Genomic DNA, 20,370 nt, shown 5'->3' with positions numbered 1-20,370 from the left:
TTCTGTGCATTAGTAGTACATTTAGTCTTCTATATTTCAGCCCTAGATAGCATATTCTTTCACTTAGAACTGTATTTAATTTAAATACTATTACTACTATGTCTATTGGAACAATGCACAGTCTAAAACTAATAAGAGGGATATAGTAGATAGTTTGCATACTGCGTGATTGCAGTTTTCCCAAAGGGAAAACAATTGAATAAATAGATGAATAATCCCAATAAAATGCTGGTGCCAGCACTAATGGATATTGATTTATTAACTGTCTTCCAAAATAGGAGCACCATATCATAGGACTTCTCCAACATACCCACTATTTATTGGGAATGATTTGTGGATTCTAACTGGAAACGAGTATTTTTGGGGCAAAGTATCATATAATAAATACACACAGAAGACCAACAGCTGTATCCCATTTTTGTTTCATCATTTTATCAAAACTGTTTTTTATTTCTGTGTCAACAGTCCAATTAGATGCATGCTTATTTAACAGTGAATTTTTTGGTTTTGGTAGGATTCATCTCATTTTGTGTTAACTATTAATATTGATTGATAAAGAAAAATATTTGTAGTAAAGGGTTAGAATGAGCTCTCTGAGCTTTGTTTGTTTGTTTGTTTTTTGCAGATGTTTCATTATTCAAACTAGGTAACATAATCAATGCTAGTAAGGAGTGGGATTTGCTCTCAATTTATATTCTAGTGGCTTGCCCTGTCAGTGTTGGGGGGGGGGATAGTCTTGGGTTAGGATTTAGGATCAACATAGCACACAAATCAATTAAAGTCCTCCGAACATCCTAAGTAAACCAAGAGATCCAGCAACTCCAGAAGAAAAAACAGGAGTCATCAATAATGTGCATTGAAAAGACTGTGAAAGTCACTACATACAACATACAGGCAGAATACTGGCAGAAAGCATCCATGAACACCAAGTAGCAGTCAGAAGACATGATGAAAACTAATTTCACAAGATATGGACAGATCGAAGACAATCGATAAGTCAAAAAGGAATAAAAAAAACTAAAACACCTTCTCATCCAGAGATGACACCCAGATGAACAGAGATCAATAACCAAGATTAACACCAGACCAACAATAAATATTCCAATCAAGGAACTTCCAAACAATCTAACAGTAAAGAAGCAAACTAAAGACCTCCAAGACCACTCCCACCAACAGTGACAGAGCATGATAAACTGAGAGCAAACCTCACTTAGTAGCACTGATGATGTTACCTATCTTGGGTAATAAAATGTTTGCAAAAAAACAACCAAGCTCAGAGCAACAAGAACCGTCAAAACTTTCAATAAATTATTTCAAATTGAACAAAATATTACATATTAGAATTACCAGAAATATATTATACTTTTTAATAAGGAAGAAAATACTGTATTGAATTACAGAATTCCATGTGTGTTGCAGGTCAGTCAGTGTTTTCATTTTAGCAATTTCCAAAGATGTGGACTTCTCCCAGAATTTCCAGCAATACTATGCTGGCTGGAAATTTCTGGAAGTTCACACTTTGAAAGTTGCCAAGAGTGAAAAACAAACATGTCTTCTCTCTGAAATAGAGAAATACATATATCCTTTCTTAGATTTGTTAATACTTATTTTTTCCATATTAGATATTTCAGTCTTCCTTCTAAGTGATTATAACCTTTTCATTTTAATGGAAATAATTTTTACTGACATTCACATCATTCCATACTAATATATTCTATAATCATTTTAAGGTGAACAACAATCAGTTGATACCTTTCTGTCAAGTGAGGGAAAAATTAGGAAATCCAGGCATTGATTATGAAGGTTTATTGAAGCTTATGCTTATGCTCTCTACAAGAATCTGAATTAATAATGGTCAATGGTAAATAAGACTCAGTGGAATTCAAGATGGGCTGGACTTAGATTTCTTGTGGGCCGGATGTGATTTGGGACTGATGATGTGTTTGACCACTCCTTTGTCTCAGCCTGATCATATCTTACATTGCCCACCCTCCACCCTGAAACCCTCATCTTCCATGGGTGGTTCTACATTGCTTTCCCTCTTCTGTATTGTGTCTTTGAAATCCAAGTTCTCTTGGCAAGGGTGAAGGGAAGCAGTCTCAAAAGAATCCCCTTCCCCTTATCTGAAAAAGCTGATGAGCCAGGTGGTGCTGTAACAGAAAAACATCATTAGAGGTTCCCTTCCTTCCCTTTCCCAGGAATTGAAGGCCAGATGTGGTAGGTCATTGTAAACAAGTGTCCCACCTTTGCCTCTTTTCATAGAGTCTAGGATTTTTTTCACCTTGTATTTTGGTTCTCCTGCCACTATGACTGTTGGTGGAGGAGGGTACTGGGATCGTATTACACTTGGATAGTACATCTTTGGAGAGCATTTCTGGAGAGTATACTGGATGCACTTTCATTGATGGAAGTAATTGAAGGTGGAAGATTACAGGGTTGATTTGTTGGAGAACTTTGAATGGTCCCACAAATTTAGTGTCTAGGAAGGCTTTAAAGTTGTTAATAACTTGGTAAACAGCCAAACCTTGTCTCTTACTGCTTTGGGTGGCCCTCCCGCAAATAGGCATCTGCCACTTTCTTGTAAGCCTGTTTTGCTTGCTTGAGCTGCTATTTCAAAAGGTCTTGGGTAGCAAGTTGCTCCTGTAAGAAGTCAACTGCCCCTAACACAGTTGAGTCCAATACAGGGTAGTCTAGCAACATTTTAGAGTGTTTGCCATACTTGGCTTGAAATGGTGTCAGTGAAGTCGATGAATACAGTGAATTGTAAGAAAATTCTGCAAGTGGCAATAATGATGGCCAGTTGTCCTGACTGTAGATACAGTACCACCTCAAATACTGTTGGAGGAGCTGGTTTGTTTTTTCAGCTATTCCATTTGCAGCAGGGTGACGAGCTTGACAATTAGGAGCTGGAAAAACATAGACTGGAACTGTATGCCTCTGTCTGAAATGAGTGCTGAGAACATGCTATGGTAATAAAAGATCTGGTCTAGAAAAAGCTGGGCAGTGTCTTTGCATTGGGCAATCCCTTGCAGGGTATGAAATAAGTCATCTTGGTGAAAAGATATATCATCAAGAATGATAGTGAAGCCTAGAATGACGTTAAATCAGTGATGAAATCCAGAAAGACCATATGCCATGGATGTGTGCAGAGGGGAGAGTGTTGTTTGTGGCTGCAAAAGCCTTACAGTCTTCTGATGGGTGAGTATGGCCTTCCTGCATGTGTAGCAAGAGGCCATGTATTCATTGATGTCTGCTGCCATCTTAGGTTACCAGAAATCTTTTAAGGTTCTATGCAAAGTTTTTAACCCTTTACTTGGGCTCAACCTGGACATCTCTTACACTTTCTATCCTTTCTAAAAATAATTCTCTTCAGCTTTATTTTACAGTGGTATTAATATCATCAGTATATTGTATTTGCTAATCTAAAGTGCAACAATTTCTACTATGTTATATGTTATTTACAGAAATTTCAGGAAATAGTGTCCAACCTTTTTAGCTGAAATAGATCAAAAATCTATTACCTGTTATCTGTAATATTCTCAGTTTATAAACTACCTGGAAAAATAGTAACTATATGTGTTGTAATCGTTTCTGGAAGAGGGAGTCAAAAATGAGGAAAGAGAAAAGGGGCTATGTTAAAAATAAAAGTTCAGCTAAGCAAAGATGAACTGAAATAGAAAAGATTGAGTAACTGAGAAGTGAAGTGTAAACTGTTGGTTATGCAATAAGAGAAAGGAAAAGAAAATATCTAGATGAGCTACAACACTAAAAGTTAGAGATCAAAGAATTATATCAAATTGAAATCCAAAGAGACACAGGGAACTATACGAAGAGAAGAAAGTTTGCACAGTGAGGTACAGAGGGAAAAGTAGTTTCATAATTGATTAAAAAGCAAACATAATAATAATAATAAACTTTTCTTCCAGTTAACATAATTATATCATAGTTAAATTTTAATTAAATTGTAAAAATTGGCCTTAGAGCGCAATTGTGAATCTCTGTTGTATTATAAGACAAGAATGCTGAAGTTGGTTTTGATCCCATTCCTTTAGTAATCTTGCAAAAGCTTCCTCTTCTGCAAGATATATGTATTCTAAATCATCTAAATCAAGAATTGAATTCACTGAACAAAAATGAGTTGCCTGGTATCTTAGGAAAATTATAAAATTTAAATTGCAGTAATTATGAATATCAAAGGATTGAGCAGAGCCTATTGGCTCAGTTCTATAATTAATTTGTTTTTATGAACTTTATGAATGTAGTGGTAATTAATTGGAGTATCAATATGGAATCTGAATTTATTACACATAGTCCTCAGCACCTTGCTAACATGAGTGTGCCATGTCTGTGAAGTCACTGAGTATTCCTTAGTTTCTGAGAATCATGGGAAATTATATTCTTGTATATGAAAAAGCATCCCAGATTTTTAGTTAAGTGGTAGCATGAATTATGAGAAACTGAACTTTGCTACTCAGAAAAAGCTGCTGATTCTTTCTGGGGTCTTGAATGATGATGATCAAGTTTTTCTGTCTGGGCCAGTTAGAAAATGCCCCTGGAGTTATCTAATAAGAAGAACATGTCATTAAGTAGAGGTTGTCACTCCGTAAATTTCAATATCCTTTCTGGCATATGCAAATGCATTTAATAATGTTGTAAATTTGACCAGAATCTTTCTTCCAGTCCTTACATTTGTCAAAGGATTACGTCTGCGGTATATAATTGCAGAACAAGAAGTCATGATACATGAGGAAATCAGAATGTTGAAGGCTGAAAGGAAGATCCTTTTTAGGATGAAAGCAAACCAAACCACACCAAACCAAACAATTTTGAATTTCAAAAACCATCACCTATCTTGATAGTATCAGATGATGGTGATATCCTCAAATAGATAACTTCCAAGCTCATCCCATCTGGAGATGATCAGATTCAGGAAACCCTGCTTAATCTATTTTACTTTTAATGTAATCTTTATATTTTTGTTATAATGAGTTTGTATTGCAAATGGATACAAGAACACATTGACAATAATCCTTTTCATGTTTACTTCCTAATTATTGCTGTTTAAGTCATGCTGCCTTTAATTCAGACCATCAGTTATCTACTGAGAACCTTATGCTCAATGAATTTGTAAAATTTTATCTGTCTGCCTATCTGTCAACAAATCTGATGGCAGTTGATCCCATAGTTTATGTATTGTATAAAAAAGTACTTTTTCTTAGTATCCTGAATATACACTTATCAAAGTGAAAAAAACAAATCAATAGTCTTTTATTGTAGCTCCATAATGATAATAAAAGTAAATGAGAAGTTCTTCACTGAAGAAAAATAAAATCAAATATAAATATGTAGTTTGGAGAATATTTAGCTTGATATTAAGACACGTGTAAAACATCCTGGAACTACAGGAGCTTATAAACTAAATATGTCAACAATAAAATATCGCTACTAAAAAGCAAATGCAATTTTAAATGGAATAAATACAAATTCTTGGTAAAATAAAATTTCCGCTCTGTTGCCCATTAGTCAGTCTCACCTTAAATACCATGTCATAGTCTGGGAAATCCATCTGTCAAAATATTCAGACAAACTACAACCGATTTAGAGAATTGCAACAGGATTGATCATGGAAATAGAATCTCGGAAAGAAGAAAATGGATATGTTTAGTGCAGTTATGTGAATAATTTGAAAGATGCTTTGCTGTAGAATTCTTCCTCTCTTGAGAAGCTTGAGAATCTTTCATCTCACTAGAATTCTGTGGAACATGCTAATGAATTTGAAAAAAGAAAGAAAAGAAATCACTCTTCTAAAACATTCATTTTCATCCAGATGTAACCACAAGGTGCTTTAAAGGAAAGTAAATATATTTATGGCCCTACCAAAAGCTACAAACAACCAACCTTGGATGGAACCAACAGAGGAGCTGGCACCTGGGTCTGACAAAAGCTGGGAAATATAGAATCACTGAATAGACTGTGCATGGGTACAACAAGATCCATAGACACTCTGAACAAATGGGGCTTCTGGCGTTTCTGCTTGAGATGATATGCAAACAACACATACCGTATACCTGCCCTTTGTACCCTGATGAGTATACACTTTAAGACCTCATGGCAATGCAACAGAATACAACTAATGTTGCTAGTTTCTGGGCAAGATCTCCAACTTGTACATATTTAAATCTTGGATTTTATATTTTAAATTTTATATCCTATAGTATGCCTTATTTTAATTGTGATGCTTCTGACACATTTGTTAAATCTTTTTAGCAATATATTTGAAATGAAAACATAATCAAATCCCAAGGCATATTTAACAGAAGCCAGGTGTTTGAGGGCTTCCTCTCTTTTAGCAAATGGAAGGTTTAGATACATCTTTAACACATATCTATAACATACAAAAGTTCAGCACTGCTGTTAGATGTTGTGCTGCATTGACACTTCCTCAACCAACAGGAAGGGTCTGTTTTGCATTACTGTCATTCCTAAAGGGAGGAATGTGAGAGAACTAAGTGCTTCAGAGACTAAGAAGAGACAGCGCTTTTTGCTGAAGGCAGCTGTTTGAGGTTACCTGAGGACAGAGTCTGTTCTACTGACTGAATACACACTCTATGTTTCACTAGTTATGGATATACTTTAATGGACAAATCTCCTGAACAAATATAAAACATTATATTCCTGGGAATCTTTTAAGAATTATTTGTAGATTTAAGCCAGCAATTCCTTAATGTATTAATTTCATTTGGATATGTGTTTGTGTGTATTTCAAATTTCTGAAATGTCTGATAAAATTAAAGAAGCAGTTCCAGTAATGTGCAATATAGATTTTTAAAAAGTATAAATCACTAGCAGTTCTGTTCTGAAAATAACCAAAATAACACTAATTCTAATATACCTGGATAAAAGATGTTGAATTTAATCATCACAAGAGGTACAGAGGGCTACTTTGTACTGTGTAAATGACATTTTGCAATTTAAATTTTGTTTTGATTATTGATTCTCTTCTTCCTGGAATATGGTGTTATCAAGATACATTCTGTGGGAGACACTTGTTTTGTTTTTCTCTTATGCAGGTCTAATGGAAGAGAACCATTTTGGTATAGTTGTTAAGCCATCAGGCTAGAAACATGGAGACCTTGATTTCTATCTGGCCTTAAGCACAACACCAGTTAAGCATAAAGACAGACACTTTCTCTCAGCCCTAGAGAAGAGGCAATGGCAAACCACTCCTGAATTTCCAACAACTTGTCAAAAAAATCTTCAGAGACTTGTCCAGGCAGACTCCAGGAATCAAATGGACAAGTCTTTTTTAAAAATAAATAAATAAATCCCTGGATAGTTCTGGCTGGAAAAAAAATTAAATCTATCTGGAAATAATTATTGAAAAAGGGGCTAAAAACAGGACTTTCCCCACAAATGCTTATTTTATGTCTTTACGTGTCAAAAAGATGTATATGAGTCACTTATTCGAGGCTTAAGATGCAAGGCTGAGTTGTGGTCATCCTATGTAGCGATTTCTAATAACATACTTATATCTTTTATCTATTCAGTGCTACAGTGCTGAAGTATCATTTGTAAGTTGACCCAATTTAAATTCTTCCTTGAATATTATTAATTTCTGTTTTTATCAGAAATTTTCATGCAAATTTTTGTAAGCAACTGTATTAAGCTGATATTTCTTTTAAAAAATTGATTCATATATCTACAGATACTAAACAAGTTTGCTCTATGAATTTTGAGTGCTAGTTTAGTACAGATTCTCCACCATGTACCTCTTTTATAAATGTAAACATTTATGAATGTTACAAAATAGACCAAGGGGATGATATGTCTCAAATAATTATTCTGCTGTACTTATAAGAGTCTATGTACATGTTATGCATATACAATTAGCTCTCAATTTACAACCACAGTTCAGCCAGGAATTTTAGTTATTGCATTTGTTAAGTAGCTCACCGCATGACTCGATTTTACTACGATTTTTACAATGGTCAATAAGTCATTGTGGTTGTTAAGTAAATCATGTGGTTGTTAAGTGATCCAATGGTTGTTAAGCAAATCATCTAGTTGTTAAGTGAAAAATATGATTATTAATCAAATCCAGCATATACAATGGATGTTTTTTGCTATAACATAGCAAAAAATATATGTAAATTGTTGTCATGTGACTACAGGACACTGCAACCAATTGTAAATGCAAGCTGATTGCCAAATGTCTGAAACTTGACCACATGACCATTGTGGGTGTGGCAGTAAGCTATTGGTCATAAGTAGCTTTTTTGAAGTTTGTTGTAACTTCAAACAGTCATTATCTTACCAGTTGTTGAGCAAAGACTACATCTATGTAGGCTGTTACCTATATATGTACAGGTAAAACATATAGGTTGGAGACTAATACTGAAATTCTTTCTAGATATCCAAGTCTAGAAAGACAGACCCAATTTTTAAGGCAGCCTATGAAGTATCAGTTAATTCATGCACAGTTATTATTTAAGAAGCATAAACTTCAGTGGCAGATGAAAAATATGTATAATGGAGATAAATTTGTGAATTTTTGATTCCTGAAATTCCGTTCCCTTCACAACATTCATAGCTTCTCCAGTACTCAGAACAGAGCAAGAGGGTACAAAATCACTGCCAATCTACTGTCAATAACCCAGGCTACTTTAATATCACAAGAATCAATAAATCACAGTGTCATCCACTGTGGTAAATAACATATTAGGCCACCAATACTTATCAGAAACTTTGAAAAAGATTTTCCCATTTAAGGTTCCAAAAACCTCTAATGATTTTGTTAAAACAAAAGTTGGGATTCCCATTTAACAAGAGTAAATACTGAGTGTAAAATATTAAGAGGCACTGATTAGGTAAGCTGAACCAATTGTCTGTCATCATCTGAATTATGCCACTAGGAATAATTTTCATCATTCTTGGACCATGGGATCCCTCTTCAGTAAAGATGTAATCTATCTGTTTGATCCTTAATACAGTATTTTTACATAAGATAGATTACAGACTCCTACAACCACATGGAATCAGCATAGCACACAAGCCAATTAAAATCCTTCAATACATCCTAAGCAGATCCAACAACCCCAGAAGAAAAAATAGGAGTCCTCTACATCTAAGGATGTTATGCAACAACAACTGCAACAACCATTGGGTAGGACAAATAGAAGACTGGCAGAATGCATCCATGAACATCAACTAGCAGTCAGAAGACATAATGAAAATTCTTTAATTTCACAACATATAGACAGATTTAACCATAGTTTCAATTGGGAAAGACCAAGCCAAGTGCAAAAACATCAGAGAATTTCTAAAAGCCTGGTACTCTGACAAATCAGCCATCAATAGATACATAGACATTAACAACATCTACACATTATGCAAAAGATTATCTGGGACACTATACATCCTCTTCACGACCTGTTTTCCTTGTTACCTTCTGGGAGAAGGCTCCATGGTATCCACAGCAGAACATCCAGATTCATAGTTTCATTCCGTATGGCATTAACCTTGTGAACTCTCAAGCTTCCTCCTTACGTTATATATTCAAGATGGACAGTATTTAATATTTATTTGTTATGTATATGTAGGGGTGTGGTCTATACATATGTTGTATATAGTATGTTTTTAGGGTGTGTCATGTATGTGTTTCACTTTGAGAGCAGGCAACTAAATTTCATTTTTGATGTGTGCCGTTGTACCCACAGTAAAAAAATGACAATAAAGCTTATCTTATCTTAAAAGAAACTATCACCCAGCCCAAAAGGGAACAAAAAGACCCAAGCACCTTTCCACCAGCAATCAGCACCCAGATCCGCATAGATTAACTCCAAGTTAACATCAAATCAACAACAAGTAAACAATACTCCAATCAAGAAATTACCAAAGAGCAAACAGTGAACAACCCAACCAAAGAATCTCTAAGATCACCCCCACCAACACTGACAGGGCAAGCCACCAGCATATAAACTGAAAGCAAACTGCAGTCCTTACTAGCACTGATGATTGAGTTTGAGTAATGAATTACAGCTGATAGCCTTTTGGAGGTGAATTGCTCAAGGTAAAGTCTCTGATAAGAATCCTAGGACTTGCTTACCTATGTGAGAAATAAGACAACATCTGGATCCTAAGATAATAATTGCACAGTGAATTATGTTGTCCATACACCACAGCTATCCCAGATATAGGTAACTACCTATCTAGTGGGCTTCCAATATGTCCTACTCTGATAATCGTCTCAAATAAAAGGAGGACATTGGAACATTAAAAGCAACAAAACCAATGAGAATTTCTGAACAGCCTTGAACAGGGGTAGGCAACCTTGGCTCTTTTATGACTCGTAGACTTCAACTCCCAGAATTCCTGAGCCAGCATGGCTGGCTCAAGAATTCTGGAAATTGAAGTCCACGAGTCATAAAAGAGCCAAGGTTGCCTACCCCTGGCCTTGAATATCCAGATAGAACAGGGGTCTTCAAACTTGGTCCCTTTATGATTTATGGACCAGCTCCCAGAATTCCTCAGCCAGGAATGCTGGCTGAAGAATTCTGGCAGTTAAAGTCCACAAGTCATAAAAGGGCCAAGTCTGAGGACCCCTGAGGTAGAACAACGGTTAAGTCAACATGTCAGTTTCTGTACAAATCCCAAATAAGTGATCTCTCCAGGGAAAATACATTTTTACTACTTAACATTCTGTTATTACACCCAAACCTTTCCCCACATCGAAATAAAATCTCATTGTAAAATTGCCTAAAATATAAATTATATAATTCATTTTTACCATTTATCTTTTAGAAATTAGTTTTCTGTTAACTTTTCTTAATTTTTTAATGTCCATACAGCTTCATTTGTAATATAATTGTACCACAATGGGCTGAATAAAATTCACCATAGTGTTCAATGTGAAGTTATAATACCTTGGTTATCTGGCAGCTCGGACTAGTAAGTGTGCAAATTCTTCTGAGAACAGAATTAATAGCTGTAAGGTAAACCCAATTTTTCCTTTGTATTTATGTATTTAGACTCAGAGGAAGCAACAAACTGAGACCTCGTTTTTCGGCATTCAGAATAAATAAGTGGCAAAAGAAGGATCTTTAAAACTTGTGTGAAAGTGTCTGTGCCTTGTGGTAAGTGGAATGTATTCCATAAAATGGAACTAATGTGAGGTACAGTTTGTTCTGTGGCTTTTAGACCATCTGCAGATGACTGGTAAGAGACACAGGGATACCAAACAAAAATATAATTGTGATATAATGGAAGCATGAATCAGCCATTCGGACATTCAAACTGGAAAAAACAGGCAAGGTCTGAGAATATTTCTAGGGTGGCATTGTAATTCATTATTGACTGGAAAGATGTGAGGCTTTAAGCTTAAGGCCAAAGATTGTGAAGTTTGAAAAGACCTTCTTTTTCAGTGCAAGATAGTAAACTGAATCAGTGTAAAAAGTTTTTATTGCTTATATGCTAGCACTTAATTTAACAGTTTGCCCTTGTAGATTAACACAAATTGGAATACTATTATAAGAGATAGGAAGTAAGAAAAGTCTCTGAATGAAGATCAGGTAGATCAGGTGAGTCTCTGAAGAAAGAATAAGAAAAAATTAGCTTGATTTGAATAATATTATTGTTGGTGCTTTTTCATAGAAACTATGAAGGGTAGTTTCTTTTTAATTACTATTTTTGTGTGGGGATATGTTGACAGTACATTTTCTTTATTTGTATTGTAATTGGATATAAATATGTAGCTTTTTTTTCAGTGGAAGTTGCAATTCTAAATGCGCCTTCTAGGGAGTAAGCCCCATTGAACACAATGAGAATTAATTCTAAGCAAATATGATATAGTCATATTAAAATAATAGAAACAGAAAATGCAATTGAAATGAAATTAAGTTTATTAGGCTGGAAAAGAAAACATGACATTCTTGATTATTGAGATGTACTGAAAGTATGCATGTATTTATTTTGAGGATATGAATTTGAAAGGTCTATGTTTACATAGTTATAGTAAAAAAAGTTAGTGCATTATATTGGAAGGGTGTGAGTGAAAGAGAAACCAGCAGAAATGAATGAAGGAATGATTTTATGTATACTGAATTAGTTCTGATTAAATTACTTTGTTTCAAATCTGAAACAGGAATAAAAATTAAGATTGTGTCAACCTTGGAATTTTCATCAATCATTTTCAGAGATTAAATAGGAACGTGTGTTATTTTGTCATTAAAAAGTATGTTGTTCAGTTGTTTTCATATTCTACACTTTAATCAGCAGGTCATGACTTCTTTTCTACATTATAATTAATTTTAACATTGTTAATATAGTCTATCCTTGACTTTATTTTTTAATATACAACTTAAATAACTGCATTCAATTATGAAATATAGCAAACTATTTCTTACAAAGCTTATATAATAATAATAGTAATAACAATAACAACAACAACAACAACAATAATAATAATAATAATAATAATAATAATAATGTAGATATGAAGCTCGAATTGCAAACTATAGGCAGAACTTCCAATTTCAATCCAATCAGAAACATTTTTACCAATCCATCAATGGAGAAACTGCAATGAATCAGTCAGTACCTGACAACGAAGAAACAGTGCTGTTCTGGAAGCAGATATGGGATAGCCCAAAGAAATACAACAAGGATGCGGCTTGGTTAAAAGAGGTGGATGCAAATAAAACAGAAGTTGAAATGAAAGAACTAGTAATAACAACAAAAATGGTAGAAAAAAGAGCAAAGAAAATCAAAAATTGGTCAGCACCAGGTGAAGATGAACTGCATGGGTTTTGGTTGAAACATCTAACTGTTATACACCCACTCATTGCCAAACAGTTCAACAATATACTACAAGGAGGAGAAATTGAAAAGTGGCTAACAACTGGGAAAACCTACCTAATAATGAAAAATCCAGCAAAAGGGGCAACACCAGGTAACTACAGGCCAATTACCTGCTTACCAACAACTTTCAAATTACTAACTGGTGTGGTAGCTGATGCAGTACAACAGCATCTAGTTGAAAACAATCTCTTTCCACCTGAGCAGAAAGGAAACCGCCCCAATAGCAGAGGAACAAAAGATCAACTCCTAATAGACAAAATGATCTTGGAAAACTGCAAGAGAAGGAAGACCAACCTGAATGTGGCATGGATTGACTACAAAAAGGCATTTGACTCTCTGCCACATGACTGGATAACCAAGTGCCTAGAAATAACAGGAGTCAGTAGAAACATCAGAAAATTTGTGCAAAGATCGATGGCACAATGGAAGACACAATTTCAGATCAATGGTGAGAGACCGGGAGAGGTTAATATCAAAAGAGGAATATTTCAAGGAGATTCATTGTCACCATTACTATTTGTTATTGCACTGTTTCCTCTGTCAACAATACCGAATAACTCAGGACATGGCTATCAAACATCAAAAACATCTACCAGACTATCCCATCTCCTTTACATGGATGATCTGAAGCTGTATGGAAAAACATCATCTGAAATAGAATCGCTGCTCAACACTGTCCGTATATATAGCCAAGATATTGCAATGGAGTTTGGCTTAGACAAATGTGCCACACTTACTATCAAACAAGGAAAAATAATGAAAACTGAAAGAATCAAGATGCCCCACGAAAATAACATTAAGAATCTGGATGAGAAAGATTACTACAAATATTTGGGTATCCTTCAAGCTGACAACATCAAGCACACTGAAGTCAAGAAAAAGATTAGAGGTGAATACATCAAGAGAGTGAAGAAGATCTTAAAGTCCAAACTTAATGGAGGAAATACCATAAAGGCAATCAACACCTGGGCAATTCCAGTCATTAGGTACACAGCTGGAATAGTGGACTGGACTCAAGCAGAACTAAAAGCAATGGATAGGCAGACCAGAAAAATAATGACAATGAATCATGCCCTTCATCCACGCAGTGACATTGATAGACTTTATCTACCAAGGCAAATAGGTGGGCGTGGAATGCTACAAGTACATCAGATGGTTGAAGAAGAAAAAATGGCTTTGGAAGAATATCTGAAGAACAATGATGAAGATGCACTGAAATTAGTATATCAGGAAGGCTTACTGACTACTGGAGAGACCAAACTGGCCTACAAGAAAGACCAAATGAAGAACAGAATAGAGGCATGGGAAGACAAAGCACTACATGGCCAGTACATTAAAAAAATAGCTGGGAAAGCAAGATAACAAGACCTGGCAATGGCTAAGAGCAGGAAAATTGAAGAAAGAGACCGAGGGACTAATTCTGGCTGCACAAGACCAAGCCTTAAGGACAAATGCATACAAAGTCAAAATTGAGAAGACAGCAACAGACAGTAAGTGCCGCCTATGCAAAGAAGCTGAAGAAACAGTGAACCACCTGGTAAGCTGTTGCAAGAAGATTGCACAGACTGACTACAAGCAGCGGCATGACAAAGTAGCAACAATGGTGCATTGGAAGATCTGCAAAAAATATCATTTGCCTGTAAGCAAAAACTGGTGGGATAATAAAATAGAGAAAATCATAGAAAATGATAAAATTAAACTGCTCTGGGGCTTCAGAATTTAAACAGACAAGCACCTGCAACATAACACCCCAGACTTAACAATTGTCGATAAGAAAGACAAAAAAGTCTGGATAGTGGACGTGGCAGTGCCTGGAGATAGCAGAATAGAAGAGAAAGAACTGGAGAAGATAACAAAATACAAAGACCTACAAATAGAAATAGAAAGACTGTGGCAAAAGCAAGCAAGGGTAGTACCAATAGTCATAGGCTCCTTGGGTGCAATCCCAAAACAACTGGAGCACCACTTGAACACCATTGGCATTGACAAATTCGCTATTAGTCAATTGCAAAAGGCAGCCTTATTATGAACTGCTTCCATCCTGCGACGATATCTGTAATACCATCAAACATCCACATCTGCCTATCCCAGGTCCTGGGTAAGGACTCGATAGGTAGACAAAATGCCAAATCCAGTCTGAACATCTGGCTGACTGTGCGATGATCGATAATAATAATAATAATAAAGTTGGAAGGGATCTTGGAGGTCATCTAGTCCAACCGCTGCTCAGGCAGGAAACCCTATACCATTTCGGAGAAATGGCTGTCCAGTTTCTTCTTAAAAACTTCAGTGTTGGAGCATTCACCGCTTCTGGAGGCAGGTTGTTTCACTGGTTAATTGTTCTAACTGTCAGGAAGTTTTTGCTTAGTTCTAGGTTGCTTCTCTCTTTGGTTAATTTCCACCCGTTGCTTCTTGTTCTGCCTTCAGGCGCTTTGGAAAATAGCTTGACTCCCTCTTCTTTGTGGCAGCCTCTGAGATATTGGAAAATTGCTATCATGTCCCCCCTCATCCTTCTCTTCGTTAAACTAGACATACCCAATTCCAGCAACCGTTCCTTATATGTTTTAGCCTCCAGTCCCTTAATCATCTTTGTTGCTCTTCTCTGTTTTCTAGAGTCTCAATCTTTTTTACATTGTGGTGACCAAAACTGGATGCAGTATTCCAAGTGTGGTCTTACCAAGGCATTGTAAAGTGGTATTAATACTTCACGTGATCTTGATTCTATCCTTCTGTTAATGCAGCCTAGCACTGTGTTGGCTTTTTTGGCAGCTGCAGCACACTGCTGGCTCATATTTAAATGATTGTCCACTAGGACTCCGAGATCCCTCATCATAATAATGCAACATTTGTTTTGCATGTTTTTGCTTCTTGATAAATCTGTGTACGTGCAAAATTTCTTGCCTTATCATATATGTTGAAAAGGTAGAATCATTCTACATAGTACATCAATGAAAAAAAGTATTCAATTAATGTTTTCCGGTGCTTGGGCTAAATGCGATCTTAAAACTGTTTCCCTTGGGAATTGGAACTTAGATCTAGAGTCATTGTTTGCAATATAGTCATGCTAAATTGTGCTTGACAGGGCTGTAGAATGAAATTTACTTTTTTCCATCATGTACTTCATCATCTGTTTTGAAAGTTGAATTGGATTCTTAACCAATGTTTTAACAAACTCATTGTAGTGGTATCATTTAAGAATTTGTTCGGATTCAGGCAGAAGAAAGCTAAGAAGGCAAAGTTAATTCATCGTTTGAATTTGAATTTGAATCTCAATTCAGAATCAGCATTTTTTTAACCGCTTTCAATTATTGTACCCTGTCCTAGATCCTGTAATGTTTACAATGGTTCAGGGCTGCATATATTACTTTAATAGTTCTTATACAGTATAAAAGCACTGTGCAGTCAAACAAACTGAAAAAAATTACCTGGGAAATGTTTGATGGCTCAAGAAACTCCAATGAAATATTTTATATTACGCTTAATTTACTTAAATTGCTGGACCAAAGAATTAAGTCACTTTTTTATTTCTTTACATTTACCAATTTTATTAATTTCAGATTTTTTTATTTTAATTCCTTTTACTCTCTTACATTGCTAGAGTTCAGGGTAATGTAGAACTTTTCAGGCTGATTAATGAGAGATACTTAAACAAATTCATGATTACATGGGATACTGTATATGCAACTCATTAATGCAAGCATCTTGCTTCTGGATGTCATTTATTTGCTCCAGTTTGGCCTATTGCAACTTCAGATTTCATTACCTAAGGCACAGTGGGAATATTTAAAGTGGGCTTTAGTAAACTGTTGCTTAAGATGACAAACAAATTTGTTAGGAGGATCAGTGCATGAATTAAAGTGAGTAGTAAAATCATAGATTCGATTCTTGTAAAATTTAAATTTCATATTATTTGATTATTGACATTCTACAGGATCCTGTCCAAATTACTTTAGTTTGTGATACATGGATCTGTCCTTGAAATCCTGAAAGTTCATTTATTAAAAAAAATATGGTAATAAGAGCACTGACTAGAAATAATGATTATGTTATGTCCTTAATATTGTGTAATACTTTCTTTCCAATTTCAATTCAAAATGCAGGTAGTCTTCAACTTACAACAGTTCACTTAGTGACCATTTGAAGTTATAACAGCACTGAAAAAATGACTTATGACCATTCTTCACACTTATGACTGTTGCAGCATCTCCATGGTTAGGTGATTTACATTTGGATGTTTGACAACTGATTCACATTTATGATAGTTGCAGATTCCTGGAGTCATGTGATCACTTTTTGCAACCTTCTGACAAGCAAAGTCAGTGGGGAAACCAGATTCACTTAATAACATTGCTACTAATTTAACAACTGCAGTGATTCAGTTAACAAATGTGACAAGAAAAGTTGTAAAATTAGGCAAAACTCAATTTCTCACTTAGCAACATAAAATTTGGGCTCAATTGTGGTCATAAGTTAAGGATTATCTGTATAGATTTCTATCATAATTATCTATTTCTGTCCTAAAATATGTGTACTTGCTTTGCAATGGATCTTTTCAGTGGTTCCTCAATTCTGGAATATCCTGCACAATGAGGCATTTTTTGTTCCTACTGTACCTACAAAAGTAACTCACCAAGAAAACCAAAAACTGAAGAGAACCCAAACAATTATTACTTCAGAATTTGTTGAATGAGTCACTGTTTTTGCCTTCAACCTAGCAAATAGCAAGAGCCGCAAGATTATATAGATCACAAGTGTCAAACTCACGACATCACATGATGTGTCATGACATATTGTGACTTTTTCCCCATTGCCGGCAATGGGGGGGCGCTGTTTTGGTGTGACACATCTGGCCCACAAGCTGGCAGTTTGACACCCGTGATATAGATCTTGTATAGAATTTTGAACAAGTACAGTTTTGAGTATGTGCACAGGCCAGCAGATCCCAAATTACAGAAAGAATTGCTTTCCAGTCCAAAAGGGCAACAAGATGATCACCGAAGGAGACAAGGGTGTTTTATGGTAGGAAAACATTGCAGGTAACTTCCTAGAAATGCAACATGGCAGCTTTGATAGGTAACATAAGCCAAGGCCTTAATTATTATTCAAGTAGATTAACCCTGTATTTACAGCTTTGTAGAAGGAGATTTCTATTAATCTGAGTAGTAAAAATCAGAAGACTTTTCATCCATGCATTTGATGAAGTGAGCTACAGTTCAGGAAAGCCTATGCCTTTTAATGAAATGTGTTAGTCTGAAAAGGTGCTACCAGGCCCCTTTTGATTTTTGCATTTACAGCAGGAAGAAAGAGGGAGCCATGGTAACATAAATCCTTGAGTTTCTAAGGTGTGAACTCTACCATCAATTAGTTACTAACAGGGACAGATTGGCACAATAATAAAAATTCCCATTCTTAAGGAGTTAAAATACAGTAAAGGAAACTATAAAACTGAAGAAAGATATAGCAGCATTATATTTGTAAAAACAAATATAAATATGATTACAAGGAGGATTCAAATCCAATTTGTAACATTCCCCTACTTTTTTTGTTAAATAAACATTTTAAATTAGTAACAAACTAAATTCAAAGGCATAGGAAGGAGGAGCTTGATAACACCAAAACATTTTCTGTTCAGTTTAACACAGGACAAAAACAGGTAACACAGCGATAATAAATAAAATGATTATCCATTATTAACTTAAAGAAAATCATGATAAATATATTATCTAAAATGTAATAATGATGATGATGATGATGATGACGACAACGATGATGTTGGAAGGGATCTTGGAGGTCATCTAGTCCAACCCCCTGCTCAGGCAGGAAACCATATACCATTTCAGACAAATGGCTGTCCAGTTTCTTCTTAAAAACTTCCAGTGTTGGAGCATTCACAGCTTCTGGAGGCAAGCTGTTCCACTGATTAATTGTTCTAACTGTCAGAAAATTTCTCCTTAGTTCTAGGTTGCTTCTCTCTTCGGTTAGTTTCCATCCATTACTTCATGTCCTGCCTTTCAGGTGCTTTGGAGAATAGCTTGACTCCCACTTCTTTGTGGCAACCCCTGAGATATTGGAACACTGGTATCATGTCACTCCTCGTCCCCTTGTGTAAGCATTTAATGTTTATACATGATCTATTTTTAATCACAGTTTTAAATGATGAAAAAGATGGATTTCAAAATTATTAAATATTTTGCTTTTTATGCAAAAGTTATTGAAAAAGTATTTTTTCACAATGGCACTTAATGAGGACAAAAACATATTTCTAAACCTGAATCCATAATGGTTGGCTATACCGAGCAGTCATGTTACAACCTTGAATGATAACTGAACAAATGGTCATAAATTGAGAAATATATACCTTGTAGTCTATGATAAAATTCAAGAAGAGTGAATGTGCATGAGATTCCCTTCTAGATGTTCTAATACATTTGCTCCATCATGTTTATTTAGGTCTACCTCTTTACTATTTTCTTTAATACATTACTTTTGGACTTCATAAATTTTAACAGGTATATGATATTTTCTGTAAATATATTCCCACCATATGATTTCTACTAATACTATTTTGCTTTATGTTTTGGTTTTATATGATTTCCAAATGTTAATTAGGCAATCTAGTTTTTTGTAGTGGCATATAGACTTCATTTTATCATTCACTGTTATTCTAATTCCATCATTATAGCTATATAATACTTCCATTTTTTTCTACCATAGCTGGGATTCAATTTATTTATTTTTATATTTATATCCATCCTAAGATTTAGGTAGAATTTAGAACGTTATTTTCTTTCAAGATTTTCATAGGTGAGTTACTTTTGAAAAAAATGTCCAGTTTCAAAAATTGCTTGCTTTGTAAGATGGTCTGCAAGCATAAAGACTACAGAATATATAATGCATGTAAAAATCTTCAGATCCCTGCCACTCACAGGATATTTTTTAGAAGACTTTAAAACATCACTTAAATAATTTTGTTGGTTATTCTACTTTTTTGTATATTTTTTGTTAGCTATATATGCTTTTCAGGTTTTCAGCGTTTTTTCTTAGTGACTTAGCAAAATTAATTTTCTACAATAAAAGGTTATAAAGCCACAATATTCAAATAATGCTCATTTTTAATTTGCTTGCTGCACCTATCTTGCACTTTTTTCTAGAGCTCATGGTATCTTTTCATGTTACAAAACAACCTGCAACTAAGATAAAGAAAAAGAAAGGAACTGGCTCAAATTCAGGATGAGGATTGAGGATTAATTGCAGGCCTTCCCAATTCTAGTTCAACACCTTAATAATTGCATCACATTGATATCTGCTTCTTACTTGCAAAAATTAACAATATTTAAATCAAGCTAGATAAACTATAAGATATTAGGGTATTAAACTGCAAAGAAGAAATGATTATAGATTCTTGTATACACATATACTTTCATTTCCTTTCTTCTCTCTGTCTCTGAGTTCTTCAGGGTTCATAAAGGAGGAACTATTCTCTCTCCCCCCCTTCTCTCTCCTCCCCCCCCCAAT

General features: G+C 35.0%; 1 protein-coding gene across 18 annotated transcripts in view; it reads left to right on the top strand.

The window, feature by feature from the left end:
• The window catches only part of ZBTB20 (zinc finger and BTB domain containing 20), a 553,524-nt gene that overhangs the window by 210,495 nt on the left and 322,659 nt on the right, over nucleotides 1–20,370 (top strand). For 14 of the 18 annotated variants that reach the window (XM_039327284.1, XM_039327286.1, XM_039327278.1 and 11 more), the window contains one exon: nucleotides 11,028–11,132. The exons of the other annotated variants lie outside the window; for them this stretch is intronic. The gene's annotated coding sequence lies outside the window, so the exon portion shown is untranslated. The remainder of the gene's footprint in view (nucleotides 1–11,027; nucleotides 11,133–20,370) is intronic. 18 annotated transcript variants of the gene reach the window in all.

Source organism: Crotalus tigris, unplaced genomic scaffold (assembly GCF_016545835.1).
Source record: "Crotalus tigris isolate CLP2741 ecotype Arizona unplaced genomic scaffold, ASM1654583v1 scf7180000024359.8030256, whole genome shotgun sequence".
NCBI classification, from domain to species: domain Eukaryota; kingdom Metazoa; phylum Chordata; class Lepidosauria; order Squamata; family Viperidae; genus Crotalus; species Crotalus tigris.
Note: the sequence above shows the minus strand (reverse complement) of the source record. Positions and strands in the feature narration are given on the sequence as shown.